This window comes from Apostichopus japonicus, chromosome 13 (assembly GCF_037975245.1).
Source record: "Apostichopus japonicus isolate 1M-3 chromosome 13, ASM3797524v1, whole genome shotgun sequence".
In the NCBI taxonomy this organism is placed as follows: Eukaryota; Metazoa; Echinodermata; class Holothuroidea; order Aspidochirotida; family Stichopodidae; genus Apostichopus; species Apostichopus japonicus.
In genome coordinates this window covers 5,074,125-5,094,942 of record NC_092573.1, presented here as the reverse complement: position 1 = coordinate 5,094,942, position 20,818 = coordinate 5,074,125, and the positions used below count along the sequence as shown (strand labels likewise).

General features: G+C 37.3%; 1 protein-coding gene across 2 annotated transcripts in view; it reads right to left on the bottom strand.

Annotated features, from left to right (window-relative positions):
• Positions 1-9,354, bottom strand: part of LOC139979222 (thrombospondin type-1 domain-containing protein 4-like) — a 159,777-nt gene extending 150,423 nt beyond the window's left edge. The window contains exon 1 of one of the 2 annotated variants that reach the window (XM_071989980.1): positions 9,199-9,354. The gene's annotated coding sequence lies outside the window, so the exon portion shown is untranslated. The remainder of the gene's footprint in view (positions 1-9,198) is intronic. The other variant, XM_071989982.1, reaches the window with a different exon arrangement.
• Between the last annotated feature and the right edge of the window lie 11,464 nt (positions 9,355-20,818).

Genomic DNA, 20,818 nt, shown 5'->3' with positions numbered 1-20,818 from the left:
GAAGTCTAAGTAAGGGTTTTCGACACCAGTACAATGATAAGCGATTACTTGACACCCACACTGACACCTACGCACCCTACCATGACTAAGAAATCATTTTGTTCGCATGAATTATTTTGATATTATCGAAGGACTCTTTCTCTTTCAAACTATCTATATAAATTTTCATAACCTACGGTATCTGTTAACAAATGTAAATTAAAGCATTGTACCGAGCTAACGAAGGGATCTTATGCCCAGTATGCCTGCTGAGAATGGTCGCTAACCGATCTAGATGTCAATCAACTGTTCAAGTATCACGAAAAAGTTGACACTCACATATTGAAATTTCACCGTGAGAACATCCAGGAGAAACTTCTTCGAGCAGCAAAGGATTGTTCTGCGCCTTTATAAGAGCCACAATGAGCGACGGGAGATCACCTTATGATATTAACTTACGCAGTGTTATAACAGACGATGGTATGTCGCTTGACCACTTTTCCAACGGTAGAGTGCTGTACAACGTAATTTCGCGACGGAACAATTGTACAAGACAAGTCGTCATAAAAAAAAATAAAAAAATAAAATATATATATATATATATATATATACATATATATATATATATATTTATATATATATGTATATATATATATATATATATATATATATATATTCTTTCTGGGCCGGGAGCGAAAATATTATAATGATGGTTACTTCTGCACGCAATCCTAGACATATATATGCTATGCCGAAAGATTAGTGAATTTGGTATTCCCTTAATAGGTAATATTCCATTGTGCTAAGCAGACAGGTCTTAAGTTGGAACCTTGTTGTGCATCAAATATAGGATAACAAATCTCTCATGCATGGCAAACGTTTGCGTGTTATTCTTTGTACCATGAAATTAACTTTTTGAAGTCAACGGCCCAATTAACTAATATTATAAGTGCAATATGCATTGAGGCATTATCCTAGACTTCTATACTATACTACTGCAAATATTAATTATCTTCAATTAATTTTCAGAGGTTATGCCAAGTTTTTTCATAATTCCCATAAAACTCATTACAGTACCTCTCTTAAAATCAGAAGTTGCTGTCGCTACACGACAAAAGAATTTATACCTCGAACAAAGCAGTGTAGAGAAAAGGATAACAGCAACAAAATTGTGGAATTTATAGTCGAAAAACTGAGTTCAAAACGCTATCTAGACTATTGTGCTATAGGTTAAACCATATATAGTCGTTATGGTAAGACCCTATACACAACTATATAGGTGGAAATATATATACTGAATACTTGTTGCAATGCGCATATATCACCTGGACTATAAGTTTTATATATATAATTAAATCCGTCAAAAACAGCGAAAGGGAAGTTATCGAAAGCTAAAAAAATGTTTTCTGATGGGAATGTAGAAAGTGTTAACCATTTATTACAACATAAATGAAGATTCAATTTATTCTTGTCATTATGCTTAAAAACATTATCTTTCTTTTAGTACGTGTATCATTAATAAAATAACATCAAAACTTGTTTACTCAAAAGAGTCCGTACAACTGCTGCAACCACTGTGAACTTGAAATCCACGCGAAAAGCAAACCAGGTGTCCATTGTTTAAGATATTTTATATAAAACGGAAAAGCACAAACCCAGCTTTATCAAAAGAATTGTCTTGTTGGAATGGAAAGTTAATCCCGTATGCGTGCACAGGACAGCTTACAGAGGTCAAGAAGGTCAACAGGTGAGGTGTCCTATGATACCGCATTCTTCAAATGTATCTAGCTTATGCGTTCTTCCTAGGATTCGCACATGGTCCCTCGATGCGATCATCGTGGTACCACATTGATGGCTAATGACCTGTGTCTCTATTTACCATCATTTTAGTATTTGAGAGGCACCTGTAGTGGTGGATGGTTTAACCAAGGCAACGTGGGTGTCGGGTGAAGGGTTGGGGGAGGGGGGGGGGAAGAAGAGCACGGGAAACAGTTCATCGCGCGGATACCGGAAGAGGTACATATTGTAGGATTAAATGACCATCGATGTAATGGCCATACAGTATCAATAACTTTGATGAGGTCATCGTACCACTACCACTCAGTGAGGAATAAATCATACGTGTTCTGGTGAAATTAGTTGTAGTTGGTGGCGCTTTTGAGGTTTTGTCAATGCTTTCAAGCGACACGTTGACTAGTTATGAAGTCATCCAAGTTGACAGAACGGAGTTGCCATCCTACGAGTCAAACATATTGACTTAACGTAGTAGGCGATAGGATTCACAACAGAATAAAATCACTGAGGATAGCGCGATACAAAACATTCGGGTGTTTTGTAGATCTTGGTATTGAAGGGTTTTTTGTACTACACAAACTGACCTTACTCTTTGTTATAGCAATAATGAAAGAGCAAAGCGGGAGGCAACGTTATAAATAGTCTTTTACTGTTGTCAAATCAAATTGGAACATCCGGAACTATTATCAAAAAGATAGGAAAGTGGTTCGTTTCACACATCGACATCATAAAAATAAACGACAGGCGTTTAGCAACATTCATCGAGGATGTTATGTAATCAATGATCAATTGAGCGAAACGTTTCATGAATGTGATGCGATTCCACAGTATAGCATTGGCTAACTTGAACATAGTCAATGCCTACATGAAGAACGATACCCATCATATTTATAAATGATACACGGGCGGATCCAGGATCTTAAATAGGGAGTGGCGTGGTCCTGGAATCGTTGAAGCTGATTCCCATGTAAGGGGATGTAGGGGGGGTCCACCTCCACTAAAAAAAAATGGCGTGTAATGGTGCATTCTGACGCATGCATGCATATATATTTTATAAATTATGCGTATAATTAGGCTGATTCTACACTCAAAGTTGTGATTATAATTTAAATTCTTTGTGTGAGGTTTTAAAGGGGGGGGGGGGGGCTGAGGGGGAACGGTGGGTGTACACCCCACACCCTCTCTAGATCCAGACCAGCAAACCCTTTGTAAAACGCGAAGGTTCACGGTCAGTCCGAAAATTCAATATAGAAAGGGGCACGAAGTGATCTTTCAAATAAAGGCAGACAGAACTATTTCTGAAACGTAACATTGCACGTTCATTTATAAGAAAATCACGATAGGCGGCTGAAGTAAGTGAATGACCTTCCCCGGAAAGATGAAAAACTATCCACAAATTTTTATCCATTAGGATTATCTCATTGAAAAGTAAAATGATTTTGACTCCTTCGTTATTGTGTTAAGTTAGCCAGACAGACATATACCCAGCAGACAAAGCGATAACATAAATCCCGCCGTTCATGTTGATACCTAAGAGAACATTGACCCTTAGACAAACTAGATTTACCCAGTCATATATGTTCGTCTCACGAAATCCAAAACAAGTCTTAATATATTCGGATCTTTGCCCCGGAATGACCTTAATCGATGTGAATTGGGTCAACTCTCTGCGACCTCCAGTATATGTGCAGGTTGCATGAAATTATAAGTGACGTTGCTGAAAGCACACAGCAGCGAGTACGAATCACTTAGCAAAATGGTAGGTTTCAAACCTACTCCTTTCGCTTCTCATCGTCCTCTTCATATTCCACTACCATTTCCCTCACCCTTCTCACAACCCTTCTTTCACCTTTCTCACAGATTCATCCCAGAGAACTCATCGTATAGCTAAGTTCACCTACGCCCACTCGACGTTTAGAAACCTAATATTTGGTAGCCGAAGATGCTAAACAGTTGACTTCTGCCAGGGTTTTGAATTCTCAATACCTCACGAACTTGATGCAGTTACTTATTCTGCAATAAATTATACAAAATGGCACTAATGGCAAATTTATTTGTAGAAATAGTTTGACTGATAAAATATATCTCTCGTCAATTTGCGTTCAGCCTAAATAAATCGGAGACGGTTCATCAAAGTTCAAGGAATATTTGCTGAAAGAAGATATCTACTGTCATAACAGTCATTGATCAAAGTTTCACTCTCTTTCGATTGTTCGAGAATCTACACAAGAAGATTATTTAGCTGGCGTTTTTCGGATGGATGTTTACTTTTCAGAGGGTCGGATCGTCCATTGCTCCCTGCATGCTTATAGCCAGTAATGATAGTGATAGTATTATGTTGAAAGATATTGCGCCCTTTTTACGATGCAGTACTCCCAGCCCGGTGTGAAAATTGGTGTGAATCTTAGTTCTATAACACCAATTACACCTGCTCTCCTTCATTACTCATTACATCACATATTTTGCTTCATATGGGCAAGGTACAAAGGTCACAGTAAGCATGCATACGGCCTACCCCAAGTAGTTACATCGAAATGATAAGAATCAAGGTCATTATCCACTCGCTCATAACCAACTTCACGTGGTCAAGAAGTCAATTGTGGTACCCTATAATAGTCTTATCAATTACTTCTTTTCAGCATTACTGGGCAAGTTTGGCTAAAGTGTTTTATAGCACTATTTGAAAACATGTTGTAGGCTTATTATGTAGGTAGAATACGGGTAGCCAGGACGCCTGTGACGTAATTTTGCAGAGGTATATGAAAAACGGTGGGACGTGTTTTTGAACGGGTAAATTGAAGCGGGAATTTTCACGTCGTTTCGTTATAGTTAAATAACAACTCCACTATAGTGCAACGTTTTGTTTCTTCTATTATCGGGATAATTTTCCTACTTTTATATTTATTTTTCATTAACCGATAATACCATCATTGCGTTCACAGACTAATGGATACCGCAAAAGGTCGATTTGTGACTCCTTAATTGAAGGAGATTTACAGCTTTGTAAGATGTATTCTTTGCGGTCAGTTCAGCATAGATACCAACTTTGTGTATTTGCGACAATTGACAAACAGTTTTCACGCAATAAACATGCATCCATATCAAATCCTCCATGATTAATTAGACACATTATGTGGATTATGTGGATACATAAGCACCTTAATCATCTAACGAGAATATAACACACACATTTTGGGTAACATCTTTACAATGAATATGCAAATTGGCAGTGTCCCGATGTGTGGTAAATGATACAAAACGGTTCTAAAGTGTAAAGGTAAAATAATGGGTGTCAAGTCATATATACCAACTGTTAACTGTTTATTCTTAATGAAATTTATGCAATTAAAGCGCGTTCAACTGTTCTTCTATACAACGAATAGCGAATGTTAATTAAAATATTTACGTTCATAACTTCTGTTATTTTACAGAACCAGCAACGAACGTTAACTAACGATGAATACACATGCTAAACAACCTTTCCCGTTATGTTATCACTAAAAAGCTGTTATATTGTATAAACGGCGTTCCGCAGTAATACCATATTATGTCAAAATTTCATCTTGACTTTGTATACGTTCTCTATTTACAGATGATACTTTTACTTGCAGACAAATAATCCTTGCTAAATCGGATTATCTAGCATACGTGTTACACGTATATGGGCGCTAATGAGCTATATCAGTGTTGCGACTAACTACGGTTTGCTCTTAGCAAAACAATAAAATACGGTTAGAGACCTCTTCCAGTATCCCCAAGGAAAAAGGATTTTATGGTTTCAAAGATACCAGTAATACTTTCAGAGGGAAATTAAAGACATTTAAAATGTATTTCAATAACTTTAGACTCAACATAAAAACAACTTCTTTCTTATATCTTTTTGATATCTTTTTTACCTTTACTCTTTTAAGTTTGTACAGCGCCATAGCTTATGTTTTTACATATATATGTGCGCTTTAGAAATGTTTAATTAATAATAATAATTATAATAATAATAATAAAAGTGAGTCAGCTTATAAACCATTTCTTCTAAAAAGTGACGAGCACTTAAACTTTAAATTGTGACGACGGAATAAAAACTGTTTTCTCTGGCTTTCTTGGACTGAGTTCAAACGTTATACCTACAGCAGTGAATTCATAAATTCACTCAAATCCATCGTATATATTTCATCATCAGTTTCTTACATACCACATTTAAATCTATGTATGGTATTGCAATCGCCCATGCGGTTCGAACTTGTTCGAAATGTAGAAACACTTCAAGTCAAAAAGTTCACATTCAAAGCAGATGCGACGATGTGTTTAAACTATCTTTATGTCGAACAAGAAAAGAATTGATTAGGATTTAGATTGAATTTCAAAGACTAGTTGAAAGATAACACTGAAATCATGATAAAATCAGCTTAAAAACGATATGTTCGCACTTGGTGATAAAGATTCCCCCTCAGAGGGTTAACCGCGATAACCCCGCTTACATTCCACAAAGCAACAAGTTTTGTATTCCGTGATGGTAAACAAGCGATTTGTTTTCGAATAAAATAAAAAAAGAAACATGGTAAAGATAGTGCCTATATAGACATAATGCATGTATCAGCAGTAAAGGCCTACGTGTTCTCTCTATATGCCAGCGCATCTCAGCTATAACACTTAGCAATGTGTATTTATTAGCCCTACATTGGCCCACGTTATACTCTCCAACCATACAATCTAATACAGCCTATACGTCTAGCCAATATGTAGATATTTCTCCTATATTAACGCAAACTTAATGCTTCAAGTTACGTTGTCTTGTGAGTTTACATATTTCAATTACCCTTTTATGTATTTGCAAACCAATTTTACGTATCAAGTTAGTTTTAACGGCTTAGTCAAGTATATAGATTACTTTGTGTCTCTCATAACAAGGCCTAATGTTTTATATTTTCATTTGCAAACAATCGTGGGAATTAGTATTATCGTTTCTGATAGGCCCTCAGTACTATTTTGGTGGACTAAGCTAAAGGATAATGCTTGTATAAAGTTCACCTAGTTTAAATGTGACAGTTTTAAAATATTGTGACCAAAGTAATTCGTCAGAAAGTGCAAACAGTATATAACCTAAAAGATGGGACACATCTTAAAAAAAACCTTCACAGTGCGTCCGACTGTTGAACGAAAAAGAAGTAGAAGAAATAATAAAACCAGCGCAATATGATTAGGACCATAATATAATATATGTATTACATAACATATATATATATACATACATACATCTATAGGCTGATTGTTTTGTTAAGTTTGTTTCTATTAACACAGTCGGTTTTGCGTGTTATTACTTTATATCTTCGATTATTATATCGTATAGTTAATCGTATTTGTCACCATTAATATCCTACAGTTATCTCGCACTTTAGCAGCTCTAAATATGTCAATCAAATAAATCCTATACTTCTCAAGCTCTTACAAATACTCTCAAGGGTTTTATCAATCAAAAACTATTTCTCGTCCATTCGATGCCCTAAGCACAATGCTGACCTTGTCCGTGTAAAGGCCGAGCAGTAAAAATATTAAGAAAACAACTTTTTCGCACCTCCGTTCAAGTGATTAAAATACTATCGAGGGACGGCCAAAGGAATCGTTACAGAGATGTGACCTTCTTGGTACCAAACTTTAGTTAACAGTACCAGATAAAAGTATTATATTTGGAATATTTTTAGCACTTGTCCTATGAGAAATTATTGTCATTTGGTTATAACCAAGTTAGCCAGGTTCACGGCTTTTTTTCACACGAGAACATGTTAATTAAGAATTGCAAACTTGAAAACTTTTAAAGTGAAAATGATGAAGAACCTTGACTTAAATATTTGTCGATAAACATGGCTTGGGATCTACGGCGCCATCTAACTACACTCGACACGATAATAATAACTGGTCATTCAACATAATTAACGAAAACAAGGAAAATGTAATAATTCTCAATAAATGCTACACAATACAAGCTAATTAGCAATGATATCTTGTTTTTCAGTAGTACTATAGTTCTTCAAAGTATTTCTCTTGTGTACATCAAATAAGCAAATTGGCTTTCACCGAATCCCATTTTTTTTTGGACGATTTTTGTGAGTATAACTGAGAGTCATTGTAGTTTCGTTATATGAACTGATCTTGCAATAAGAACTGAAAACAACACCAATCATCCTGATCCATTCGCAAACCCTGTCCCCTAACACTAAACAACCTGACCCACTCACAAACCCTGTCCCCTAACACTAAACAACCTGACCCACTCACAAACCCTGTCCCCTAACACTAAACAACCTGACCCACTCACAAACCCTGTCCCCTAACACTAAACAACCTGACCCACTCACAAACCCTGTCCCCTAACACTAAACAATCTGATCCACTAGCAAAATCCCCTGTCCCCTAACACTAAACGACCTGACCCACTCACAACCCTGTCCCCTAACACTAAACAACCTGACCCACTCACAAACCCTGTCCCCTAACACTAAACAACCTGACCCACTCACAAACCCTGTCCCCTAACACTAAACAATCTGATCCACTAGCAAAAACCTGTCCCCTAACACTAAACGACCTGACCCACTCACAACCCTGTCCCCAACAACAAACAATCTGATGCACTCGCAAACCCTGTCCCCAACACCAAACAACCTGACCCACTCACAACCCTGTCCCCTAACAATCTGATGCACTCGCAAACCCTGTCCCCTAACACCAAAGAACCTGACCCACTCACAACCCTGTCCCCTAACACCAAACAATCTGATGCACTCACAACCCTGTCCCCTAACACCAAACAATCTGATGCATTCGCAAACCCTGTCCCATAACACCAAACAATTTGATCCACTCGCAAACTCCCCTGTCCCCTAACACCAAACAATCTGACCCACTCGCAAACCCTGTCCCATAACACCAAACAATCTGACCCACTCGCAAACCCTGTCCCCTAACACCAAGCAACCTGACCCACTCGCAAACCCTGTCCCCTAACACCAAGCAACCTGATCCACTCGCAAACCCTGTCCCCTAAAAGACTGTAACTGTGTGACCATGACGATGTATGCACTCTCATCCTAGGACAAGCATGGATCGGTCTTGCATTTGAAATGTGAAACAAAGTGTCCTCGCTTGAAGTTGAAAAGTCACCGTACGAGAACGGTCTCTAACACCTCCTTGAAACAAGTGACTACGAAGGTTCGCAAAGGGTATAAAATGTCAAAAGCTATGTGTATTAAGAAAATGAGAATTCCTGCAAGACAATGTAGTCGGTTTGCTCCAAACGTTCTGATTAAGAAAGAAAGAGTATCAGCTCAAATGAAACTTTAGTTTTATAACTAAATAAATCGATTTAAGCGGATCTTTCAGTCTGTCAGATTAAGGCGGAATACAACTTACCAGAAGAATAAAAACACCTACCTTTTTTTGAAACAGCCAGCAAGGAAATACGATTCAACAACAATGATTTGTGGTTCGAAACTATTCTGTGTGTCTCTCTGTCGCTCTACAATGTAGGTAAAATCAAAGCAACTCGTGAAAATTGTTATCACTGGTTTCATCCAGGGAGCTATGTTCGTGTCTACAGGCCAACCTTATATCACAGCGATGATACGAGGATACTGTCACGTCTGTGACATGGTTTCGACTTTTTTGGTCAAATGCCAATTTTCTTCACCTGTAGTATGCAAACAACCTAACGCTTAGGATATATAAGTCTATGTTAGAAAACGCAATACGTATCTATTGTTACACACCCTTGAATTTTCTTTCTTAAAATTTGAATCTCTGCATCGAACTCAGCTGTAATCAACATGTGTATTCTTTGTGACGTAGGCAAGCTTTGCAATCACGGTTAACCATAAGACCGAAATTGATTCCCTTAAAAAAAATACCATATGTTCTAGCGAGCTTTATTTATGGTTGGATTAACCTCTTTTTAAAGTTGAAATGTCCTTAACTAAAGAAAAATATGTACAATTGATATTTTCACCCCAAAAGAAACAGCATGGTTGTATCAACAATGGTAGAAACGATGTTTTGAAAGTCAAGGACGTGTTTATAAAGAACAACTGACTTTTCTAACTCGGTGTGGTGAAAAAGTAGGTCTCAACCTCATGAATTTTCTAATTTTGTTCTTTTACCAAATACCAATCATAAACATTTTGATAGAGTTGGACTGAATTTGTGGTGGAATGTAGGTTAGGTTTACAAGGTGGTGGACATAAATGTTGGGTAGAAAGTAATCTTTCATATCTAGTGTAGAAGAGAAACTAAAAATTTCGCCTACCTTTTCAAAGGTAAAAGTATAGGCCTATAACTGTTTACGCAAGGTCACATATGAGGAATTTTGCAGTCAATGTGGAAGGGTTGGATTTCGGATGAGGAACAAATTAGTTGGAGTCTCAATGACTTGCTCTGCGTATCCACAAGTTTTAGGGACCTTCCAGCATACGTTGTTTATTTCATGTGGCAAAAGTCTCGTAATTCTCGGTTCAATGAGGCAACATGTACAGGGAACAACCGCTAGAGATAAAATTACGCAGACGAGTATGGTAGGCATATGGGGGAAATAAACCATGTTATAAACACGTATTGATACGAATATATTCGCGCACTAATATACACGTATACATATTAGCCAATCAGAATGCCGATTGATATGGTTGTATAAAATCGAATATATGCACGTAATAATTAGAATATATAAACGTATTAAATCAGCCAATCACATAAGCAGGAATATTTACACTTATTTATTCCAATATGCACGCGTATTAATTCGAATATATACGCGTATTAAATCGAATATATACACGTATATATATATATATATATATATATATATATATATATATATATGTATATGTATATATCTATATCTATATATATATATATATATATATCTATATCTATCTATATATATATATATATATATATATATATATGTATGTATGTGTGTGTATCCAGGTGATGAATGGTGTAAAATTCACAAGAGTAAGCAAAAGGAGTTATTAACACAACCGTGCGTTTAAATCTAATTATCTGATTAAAGACCTAATTTCTAAATGTTTAATATTCCCCTAATATAAACATTCGTCTCAGTTTGATTAAGGTTTAGTAAGGGGAACATTTCACTATACATGGTTAATTCATTCTTTCGTTCAGAATGACTTTCCGCTCTAAATTGTGTGCTACCTTTAATTCCATCCAATTAATGGGAAGTTAAACCAGATCAAAGGTGTTACGAGGTCATTCAAAGGATGAATACCAATCGACAATAGATTTTCCAAATTACCTTTGTTAGCGCCTCTTTGTAACTTATTTCAATTGTGCCAAATGCAAATATGCAAATACGTAACAGATTTCAGTGCGGCAAGGATGAAAGGAAAATAATAAAGGTTTACCTCTATCTTGTAATCTTGTCCTTTATGGTATGTTCCAGTTTTCAGACAACTCCTCTAAATAAGTATTATTCCAGACTGCTTTTCGTCCGTTATTGATAAATTCTTGATAAATTATATTGTCAAATTCTTTTGCTGTTTTGAAACTGGTTGCATGCATGATTACATATGATCCACAGGTAAACTGTATTGCATATTGACAATCTTTATCAACTCGAATGCAACTAATGCGTACCCCTACTAAAAAATTGTACCCGAGATGAAAGTCACAACAGAGCGAAATGTTAATAAACATCTACCTTGGTGTTTATTTTCAACTTGTAGGCCCGCTCGTCTCATTATATGGAATATCTCTCTAACTTCGACATTGATTGCATTGACATGGTACATTTGTGCGTTAATGAATGATCATTTTTTTTACCATAGGCTGTAGTGTTATGACCTACCCTCACTGTACATGCTTGTAGGACCGTGTATTTATTACAGGTATCTGGTATTCCTGCAGGTTACATATAGTTCACACTTCAACAAACAACGAAGGCACCAATGCAGACACTACACAAACCGTCACTTTGACACAAGTTGGTGTGAAGTATGTGTGTTTTTAAGGCAATCAGCATTTTGGTTTACATCTTCATATATTCTTTAGGGACCCTGTCGGGTACACAGTTGAAATATTGGAGCCTACTGAAGGTTGCGACACTGTACAAGGAAGGAGATGTTCTGTATAGTCGTAGAACGCCAAAATTGACAAACTGACTACTGAAGGTTGCGACACTGTACAAGGAAGAGATGGTCTGTATAGTCGTAGAACGCCAAAATTGACAAACTGATGATCTCGTCATCGCTGTCACGTCTTGACACTTGTCTATAGGTTCATGTGAAGTTTGCCTAAGATAGGCCTACAACGAGTGACCATGGAAATATATGTTTATCTACCCGTATGGCTGTTGCATACTAATGTCATCCTCGAGGTTAAGCGTTCTTGTCGTAAGTCATTAATTTTCTCATACAAGCGCCAAAGGTTAAGTGGTATCAGTATTGCCTGGAACGTTTTACAATGGAAGTAGTTCATGGTTTCTTCAGTCCTATGGATCATTACCCTTCAAAGTATTCAGGAACATCTTCGTTTAGTTTAGACAATGTTCGCGTCTGTAGAAGGGAGAATTCTGACATAGAGGCAGCAGTGTTTCTATCGTATTGGACCTTCCCATGCAATGATGTTTTAATAAACACCACCTTCGAAGTCTGGAAACTGGATGGTTCAACGTGTACTATGGCTAGCTAACGGTCATATGCGTCTCAAGTTCTATACCGGTAGCCCTTTTTCGTTTCGAAGATAATCGTAACCTCTGCAATCATGATGGCAAATGTGTGTGTGTGTGTGTTTGTGACGCCCAGCTTGTAAACACGTTAGCTGAAGAATGGTAGGTCGGACCAACGTCATATTTGGTTGTAGAAGTACCACATTGAGTACAAGAAGCCCATTGTTTTTATCGGAGGTCAAAGGTCATTTGGGGTCTCCAGGTGTCAAATGGTGAAAACCTTGTTAACACGATATCTCAAGAAGGGAAGCTTGGGCAGACCTCATATTTGGTGTGTAGAAGTACCACATTGAGTTGAAAAGTCTATGGTTCATTTGGTCATCTAATGGTCATTTGGGGTCATCAGAGGTCAAATTGTGAAAACCTTGTAAATATGGTATTGAAAGAATGGAACCTTGGATAGATCTTATATTTGGTTTGTAGATGTACCATATTAAATTTAAGGAGCTTATTATTGCTTTTGGTGGAGGTCAAAGGTCAAACATTTACTTAACTCTCCTCTTACATGTCTCTCTATACACTAACGACGCATCTTCCTAAATATAATATCGCAAGGGAAGCTTGGACAGATCGCATATCTGGTATGTAATTGTACCACATTGAGTACAAGAAGTTTAATGTTGCTGGCGGAGGTCAATGGTCGTTTGAGTTCATCAGAGGTAAAATTGTGAAAAACATGTTTTACACAATATTTCAACAAGGACAGATGTCATATTTAGTATGTTGATGTATCACATTTAGTACAAGAAACCTATTGTTGAGGTCAAATGTCATTTCAGTACAGCCTGTGTCATTATAAATTTATTGTTTGTCACATCACACTGCTTTTCACTGCAATACTAAGATCAAGTGTGTTGTACACCATCACTATACATTACGTCATATTCATGAAGAAAACTGCTCATGTTACATCACAGAAACCACAATGCAAATTTGCATTCTGGTTTGTACTATTTTACTGACCGACCTCACAAAGAAGGAGTTCTTCGACATGGTGTTGACTTGGTTTCCTTAATGTGAGCCGCCGGCAATGTCTGGGAATTATTTCGAAGATCAAAAACATTAGGTTTGAAACGCTTACCAATTTGGGTCAAAACTGATGACCTCTATGATTCTCATATAAGTAGGGAGGGTGTATGCAACATGCTTGTTTGCCCGACATAAATTGGAGGTAGTGTTGGTTTGGGGATTCAGTTGTAGTCATCTTTGTACTTTGGCTTTGAATGATTGTCGACTATATGGTTACTAAACCTAAAGCGGACTAGGTGTTTTCTGTAACCGGAGTCTTCGGTCACTTGAGTTTGAGAAAATCTGGTATGACTCCAGACCCTCCCCGACCTCCCGTTTCAAATATGCATAACAAGCTATCGTCATATCGATATGACTCATTAACTAACTCGATTGAACTACTGCATCCGTAATGCACACCCAGACGACTCCACCCGTTCTTATCACTACCCCCACCCCTCCCCCCCCCCTACTCCACAATGCACCCTTATCAGTTCTAGTACCTTATTTACGTTAGTTATCTTCTGACATATAAATGAAGGGAGATATGCAATGATTTTGCTTCTCGTAAATTTCCAAGCCAGAAAAGTGATATTATTGATCATCGTGCATAGAACACCTTCAATGGTTAAATGGTTGGGAGAGAAGTGAAAGTCACGAAAGGCCCTAAAGGCTGTGACCTTATTAAAGTATTGTTTAAGTCCATACAGATCAGACTTGAGCTTTGATAATTTCCTCTGTTCGTTGGCTAACTTCTTGATGAATCACGGGATGATTACACTCAACCGAGATACGATTTTTTAGCTTGACAGGATGTGGAAATTGTTCTCATATTTCCATCAAACCTAATTCACTTTATTAGGTGTCTTGTACTTTTAAACGATCTAACCCCATGCACAGGATCTGTTGTTCTCGGAAAGATGCCAAAATATCGTCAAATGAAATAAATTGTAAACAACTGGTACAGCAAGACTATTAGCATTTACATCACAACTCAATATGCAATATGTCCGGAAGTAGAACTGCTAACATGTCGCGATATATTGTAAAGGCCTATATAACTGATAACTTCTTGTAAGAGACTTTGTTTAAAGGGTCACCTGTTGTTGTTGTTTTTTTGTATTTACAAAACAAACAAGATTCCTCACATTATGTTGGCAATTGGTGCAACTACGACAACTGCTAAGATCTTTTACACCTTTTTAGAGTGGAATTACGGTATCGAAGTGTACAACCCTTTTATATCATAAATGACCCAGCCATTTCCATGAGGTGGTGTGATTTGGGACTATGGGCAAAAAGATGTATGACTGGGGGGTGAGCATGTTTTAAAATAGCCGTTTACATTTCACATTACATTTTGCAACCTATTGCTCTCCAGAACGGTAGTCAGGCGTGGTTGTTGCGTGAGGCCCATTCGTCGTTAAACTTCTTAACCTTTGGTGCATGAGGCGACGTTTCCTATTTTACCAATCTCATTTGTCGCTGTGGGGGTGGGGGGGGGGGAGATGGTTTAAGAGTTACAGTTGAAGGGAGGTTATAGTAACGGAAGAAGCTATACATAGAGAAGTTGCACCAATGTGTTTATGTTTACTTGATTGGCAAAGTAAATTCCCTGGTCAGCAGAGTTCTTTAAACATCCAAGCTGTTAAAATTCCGTATGATCTGAACTGCTATCAGATTTGAGCAAAAAATATTTAATTGATCGTAACTCAATGTTCAAGGCTGCTTTAACTTGCAATTTGAAACAGTGTCAACAAATTAGTACTAGTAAGTACAATTATCATTGCAACGGATTTGATGAAAGAGATGTACAAATGATCTTGGCATTGAATCAAATTCCTCCATAAGAATACTTCTTATGATACCTTCTACCTGTGCAAACATGCAAACACGGTAGAATGTTCAATGTTATTATAAATAAAACGTAATGTGGTTGAAATGTTTTCATGTTTGTCCGGTAATCACACCTGCAGGGCAAATACCGGTATGTCCTATGTACCTTTATAGACATTCGTCTTTCAGGGATTCCCTGGGGGGGGGGAGGAGGTGAATGTTATGACGTATATGACAGGTGTTTTGACAGGATAATTGAAGTTGATATCAGGTACCTTCTAGTTTGGAGGCTATTGATAATGTTTGAGTCGTACGGACAATTTTCATCGCATGGATAACGGTGGAGGCGTTATCGCAGCAACGAAACTTACAGCGGATTGGATGACAAGGGTCCGAGTCTTGAGAGGCGAAAGGAATTCTGGCTTCACATTGGAAATGACCTCCCCACTTAAAATTATGGTACTAGTACGGTATACAAAGGGTATATATCATAGAAATTTAGGTAGGGAGATGGAGTCATGTGACATATACTGAGCCACCCATCCTACTGGTGGCGCTTTGCTTGTACGGCAAGAAAGTAACGGCGCGTAATACAAACACTTCGTCATTTGACATAAACATAAACACCAAACAAGAAAGTAATAATAATAATAATTATAAAAGGGAAAAAGCTTATAATCGAGCGAAAGCATTCGTTATTTGACGGTGGCACCATTCCAAGTACTTCCACTTAAACATCATATGACTGCTTCCACATAAACACCATACGACTGCAGAATAAATTTACAGAAAAAGAGAGTTGTTGTCTGTATTCGGAAGTTGTTTGATGTTTACCAACTTATAAAGTATATATACGTAACTAGGTATTGAATTCACCCTTACATATGGTATTTTACTTCTATACGACGCCTAGGCTCACAAAGATGTACAAAGTTCACATTAAATTTCCTGCATAGGCTACCTCCTTTATTCATTCCCGGTTTGGTCATTTCATGGAAGTAGTCGACAATGACCTTTACTGGAAGGATACCTTGGTTGTACTCGATATAGTGGAACCTGAATACTATATCTAAATCATGGTTCCCATTTGACATCAAATTTGATAATCAAACGTTATAAACCATTCAGAGGATGGGTGGTACAGCAGATGTATATACTACGAATATTGTCATCATGTTTACGAGTGAACAATTGACGAACGTATATACGTAAAATACGTAGATTAAATCACAGCACGTCATTGATATCTCTCATATACATAAAGACGGATGTGACGTCAAAATGAGATGTTAAATGACAATCTAAAACAAGCACATCTCGGCTATAACAAAAAGTCGCAGCGAGGAGGAGTTTATTAAAGGTAGGTGTGACAGCAAAGGCTCATGTTAGTTGGAATGGGCATATGTGGGAAGAGTGATATGAAATATTATCTGAAAAGATCTGTGAAACGCTTTAATCTAATATAACTTAGAATTCATGCATGGTGTGCCTATAAATTGCTTTCTATATGCCATTTGAATCTGATCCGACAGGTTTGTGTAAATTAATTATTCTTTCCTACGACAAGACAAATGGGGCTGTTGCTTTCGCACATCGTTTAACAGACTAGTGTATATAGCTGCCATGGGGGGTTGTGCAGATTATTGTTTGAATAAAGCCGGGAAATTAGAATCAATTCGTACGGTCTCGCTTTCGCTTAAACGAATTGTTCCGTGTATATCAAAACACAAGTTACCCTAACGATTTGAAGCTGTGACGCATAACAGTTATTAAAATGTTCAATCCCTCTCTTTATTACAGTATCGGCTAAAGGTGATATCGTTGCGTTTTTCGCTCAGCTTTCATTGAACACTATAGTTGAGATCGATTAATTTGATGGGGCTATTTTTGTATAAATATGTTACAAGCGTTTTCTGTACTTGCGTACTATTCGTTCACCAACAGCAATGGGGTAAGAAGATGTTAAATTTCGGGAGTGTTGACCAGTTTTGAAAAATATCACATTAAATTTGTTGATGCTGCTATGGTTCAGAGGAGACGTATCGATATTTATTTGATTTCTCTCTACCAAACAAAAAATACTTTTCTGGAACATTCAACCTGTTATACCAAATTTTCTGCTTTTTTCTCAAATATTCGATTTTGTTTACCTATTTCGACCTTTATTTTCACTTATTATATCTCGATATTTCGATTCTTTCCTCAGAATTACTGCTTGAGATTAAAGATGAACTTTTCTTTAAAACTGTGGTTGCTCATCTCAGCATTTCAACTATATACTTAAAACCTAAAATTCAACTATAGCCTACTATCCTCCAATATTAAAAATGTATATTCCGAATTATTCCTTGATAACATTTTTATCTCAAAACATCGACTATTTAGAGTAGACCCAGTATTATCGTCATTATGGTTCTACTTTAAGCTCAAATGAGCAATTTAGGTTCCAACGCAGAATTCATCTTATGTGCTTTAGGTATTTGACCCTAAAGGCGTTTCCCCTGCTCATTTGAAAGGTCACGTGCATATGTTATGTTCCTTTAATGTTAGAATTTTATTCAGTTTTCTACGTGTGAATGAAGAATGGTTGCAAGGGGGTTACTCATTTTAGATGAAAACGAAATCGCTTAATCTATTAGTGGAAGCAGTTAACAAAGTTAACTTTCAACGAAAATGGTTCTCCTGAATAACCACAGTTGCATCCTTGCTTTGTGTTGTACCGTGTGCATGCGTTTATACCGTAGTACGACTACGCATTGCCTGTTGTTAGTCAACTATACGTACCTATACCCCACGTATATTTCAATTGTTTGTGTACCTTTCAATCTGTTGGTGTATCTAGCTGTTGATAAAAGCCTTTGATTTGTGGAGGTATGCGAATATATTGTTGTTGACAATTGACAATTCATAATCAAGGACGTTAAATATGAATGTAAGAGACTGACTTCGGTCAGCGGCTTTGATAAGCCAATGAGGCTTCTTCGAGAGTTCCTGCTTGCAGGAGGATCTAATATACATACATACATACAATATAATTGCCTTACGCTAGTTGATGTGTTGTATAAATGAATTGTAAATATACACGCTATACTCAGTCATCACATCAGAAATCTAATGAAGCGTTATACTAAAGGACTTTATCAAGTCTAAATTCCCATCTGTACGTTCAGGGTATACCTGGACAGCACTGGACACATGCCCTGTGCGCTGAATATAGGGGATATTATAAAACGGAGTTATTTTATCCGGTAGGATATTTTAAACTAAATTATAATATCCCCGGATAAAATACCCGGGGGGGATTTGCACTGTCACATCAGCATAATTGGAGCACAGGTAACTGAATACGTGGCCTTATGAGGCCCTATTTGCCGTTTGATAAATAGGAGGATGCTTTTAAGTGTCATTATGCTATTTTCTATAAAAATATCGTTAAGTTTTTAAGTAGCGCCACTATGCTTCTGACGTGTTAATTTTCTCATCTTGGTTCGTTGGTTACAGCTCGGGTCACACACTGTAGGCGTACATCATATATTGTTGTCCAAGGTAAAGCAATACAACTGTCATGGGGATACACAAGAGTCTCCAGGAACCTTAGTAAATATATTTTATTCGAAAAGATACCCTAGTGAAATTAAAATAACATACACTAGGGAACAACCCGATACCCATTCCATTCCACTCACCCCCCCCCCCCTCCTAATCCCACTCGAGCCCTTAGCACTCCAAAAGAAGGAGACGGGTATCATATTTGTTCGTTGTAATACAGTTCAAATTATAACTATATTAGGGTCAACTCCAGGGGCGTAGCCTGCCCTCTTCTTCAAGGTGGGCAAGGTTGGAAAAATTTCCCCAAAGGAGAAACAAATACAGCATAGCCAGCGGAACAACTGGTGGATGATGTCCACGGGCCCGCCCTTGAGCCCCTGGTGGGTCCAGGGGTTAATGCCCGAGCGTGGAGAGTACAGCCCGGATGTTCACGGGTATTATGCATTTTAGACATGAGGAGAGGACTCCCTTTTAGACTTTTATATTTTTTCAAGTACACTAACGTACACCACGACATTAATTTGTATGTCACAGCATGACTTTAGTTTATCTTGATAATTTTGTTTAGTTACTGCTTGAATGGGTTTCTGAGTATTCCTTTTATCAAAATACAGTAATAATTTCATATTTGACATGCTCATTGAATCTCTCAATACCACTGTAATACGATAATCTCTCTGGATTTTGATGTTGTTGGTTATCAGTGAAGAGCAATACGCCTTTGGCTCAATGAACTGGGAACGTGTCTAACAGTGAATCAAAGTCAATGGTGTCAGCATGGTCTCTCTCAATGCTTATTAATGCCAAAGAGGTGAATCTTTCTTCAGATATTGTTGATCTTAAGTATGATTTGACTAGTTTCAATCGGACGAAGGACCGTTCTACAGTGGCAGATGATATCGCAATTGTGCCAAGAATCACATACAAAATGGTCATGGGTATGACATTATTCAAATCATTTTCCTTGCCAGCCGTGAGCATGTCTTGCACTGATTTGGTTTATGAGCAAACCCTTGGTTTTCTTTGCTGAATAGAGCAAACAGGTTATATTCAGACACAACTAAATCCTAATCCACATCCCTTTCATAAATTGATGCAAGCTGCTATAAATTCCTTCCGTATCTCCAACGTGTGGTGGCATCAAACGTGAAATTTGTTACACTCTATAATGGAAGTACTAAAATCTGGAATCCAATTAGTCCAGTCCAGTAAGAGTGTCATAAATACGATAAAATACATTAATTCTCAATCGATCTACTGGATCCGCGATGACTGAAATTTCTAGTTTAACAACTTTAAAGAGTTGAATAGTTTGGAAAAGTGGGATGTGTTGCAGAAGTATTTGTGTAAAGAGAAGATCTACCCTCAAGTAAGTAACACAATTAATTCCCAGAAAATTGATATCATATTTTACAATTAACTCAACGTTGGATGAAGTGGTTAACCACCTCTCTATTGAAAAAAACATATTGGTGAAATCCCCTAAGTCCAGGAATAGCAGCTCATGACGTGATACCCAAAGTTTTCATAGTATCAGGGGTAACAAAACCTGAAACAATGACTAAGTCCTCACGAAAGGCAAATTTAATTTTCAATTTTTCATACACATTAGTGAATAAACCAGTACGAAACTTTAATCAACATATAATTGTTTTCTCATTCTCACCGTCGTCGTCATCATCGTCATCGTCTTCAATATCGTTATCGTCATCGTCATCAATATGGTTATCGTCAGCGTCATCGTCATAGTCATCGTTATCGTTATCGACATCGTCATCGTCATAATCACCATTCTATTATGCAATATGTCGGTTCAGCTTACGGAGAATAAAGGCCAAAACTATAATGCGCGCGATTAATTGAGTATAAACTGCTTTAATGCTACAAGAAGCACTACGACAGTATTGTCGGTAAACTACA